This window comes from Mandrillus leucophaeus, unplaced genomic scaffold (assembly GCF_000951045.1).
Source record: "Mandrillus leucophaeus isolate KB7577 unplaced genomic scaffold, Mleu.le_1.0 Scaffold10, whole genome shotgun sequence".
In the NCBI taxonomy this organism is placed as follows: domain Eukaryota; kingdom Metazoa; phylum Chordata; class Mammalia; order Primates; family Cercopithecidae; genus Mandrillus; species Mandrillus leucophaeus.
This window is the reverse complement of record NW_012098098.1, coordinates 3,180,997-3,183,125: the sequence shown is the minus strand read 5'-3', so window position 1 is coordinate 3,183,125 and position 2,129 is coordinate 3,180,997.

Below are 2,129 nucleotides of genomic sequence, written 5' to 3'. Positions count from 1 at the left end.
GGGAGAGCAGAACCTCAAGGCCAAGGGAAGGCGGTCATCCTGGCGCTGGGGATTCTGCGCCCCTCCAAAACTCCACGCAGACAGTGCGTGGCAAAACAGCCTCGGAGTTCTAGGTGGTTTCCATGGCTTGGAACTTATAACCTCATTTTCTTTCTTTCCCATGTAGAGAAAATGCCTTGGCTCCCAGCCAGCCTCTGGCCAACAGCTGCTAATTACCCACGTGTGGAGAAGGGTGGCAGGGTGAAGCCCATGGATGGCGCGCTGAGTCCTGGAGAGCCGGACAGGAAGCTGGGAAACCTTCCTCCTCCCCATGGCCCGGGGAAGTTCTACAGGGAAGCCCAGGCCAACGTGGGGAGTCCAGGACACTCCAACAAAGGCTGAGCCCGCTTCATTCCCTGCTGCCTGGAAGTGCAGCCCTTCGGGGCAAGCAAGGACCAGCCCCTCCCCAACACTGTGCTAGTCAGTGTGCCCATCACTGTGATGAGCAGGGGTGTCACATAGTCCAGGTGCATTTCCGCTCAGGACATGGTCCAGGGGCCGCCCTGCAGGGAGCTCCACACACTCATGCAAGGCCCAGAATGGCCCACGCTACTCCTGCTCCCATTCCCTCAGCAGGTGAGGCACCTGGCCCACCTAGATGTGAGGGCTGGAGCATGGAGACCTCCTGGAGCCAGGAAGGAGAGGGGACACCACACTGTGAGCCGGTCCTACGGCTGCTGTAGGCACTCAGGAAATCCCAGGAGAGACCGATTCCATGCAAACCGGGCCAGTGGCATTGCCCACTCTCATCAGGGTGAGAGTTTCGAGGATCCAGGTAGAGTAGCTTTTAATGCTGAGCGCCCGAGATGGCCGTTTTGAAGATACAAGTCTCTGCAAAGGAAAGGTTGTGTAGGAATACTCTCTCCACCCCACCACTGCAACCAACAACAACCCTCTTCCTTACCTGCAAATGTATTCCTCATCCCGGAGACCTTCCCTCCAGATTCTTAAGTGGCCTCAAGAAACAGAGGGCCCTTACTGTATTTATATATCTAGATTATAGGCATGTGCTTTTAAATGGAAATGCTATTCCAATCTAGAAATCTTGACATTCTTCTCCATGGGCACAGAGCACTTTCATGGAAATCAGGAAAGGCTCCTTTGTGCAGTCAACAACCTGCACAACCATGCCCAGCAACCCTGTTGTAAGTGCCATCACCTGCTCAGCCTCAGAGAGGAAACGGTATCAGCCAGTCCTCAGCCGAACCATAGAATCACAGTGGAAAGGAATTGGGATCAACTAATCTGGTGGTGGTTTTTAAAGCCCTACCCCTCTCAAGTTCCCCCTCAATACCCTGAATCCACCAGGCCAGTCCAGTCCTTAATTTGGTATTGGGAATCTGAGGTCCAGAGGGAGCTCACAGCTTCCCAGAAAGCCCTGTATTGATCATGATTAAAATGCACATCAGTTTCAAACTTCCAGCTTGGTTTCTAGACCAGTGTTGTCTAAAAGAAATCCTGCAAGCCATGTATGTAATTGTAAATTTTTTAATTGTCATGTTTTAAAATTTTTAAAAGGGGGAGAAATATTAATTTTAATAATGTATTTTATTTAACTCAATATATCCAAAACATATAATCCATATAAAAAGTATAATGGCGGGTCAAGTGCAGTGGCTCACGCCTGTAACCCCAGCACTTTGGGAGGCCGAGGCGGGTGGGTCACCTGAGGTCGGGAGTTCAAGACCAGCCTGGCCAACATGGTGAAACCCCATCTCTACTAAAGATACAAAAATCAGTGGCGGGCACCTGTAATCCCAGCTACGTGGGAGGCTGAGGTGGGAAAATATCAAACCAGGGAGGTGGGGGTTGCAGTGAGCCAAGATCATGCCACTGCACTCCAGCCTGGGCAACAGAGTGAGACTCCTCAAAAAAATAAAAATAAAAAAATAATGGGGTATTTTACTTTTTTTTTTTTTTTTTGAGACAGGGGTCTAGTTCTGTCGTCCGGGCCAGAATGTGATGATATGGTCATGACTTACTGCAGCCTCAATCTGCCAGGCTCAAGGAATCCTCCCATCTCAGCCTCCTGAGCAGCTGGGGTTACAGGTGCACGCCACCATGCCCAGCTATTTCTTTTTTTTTTTTTT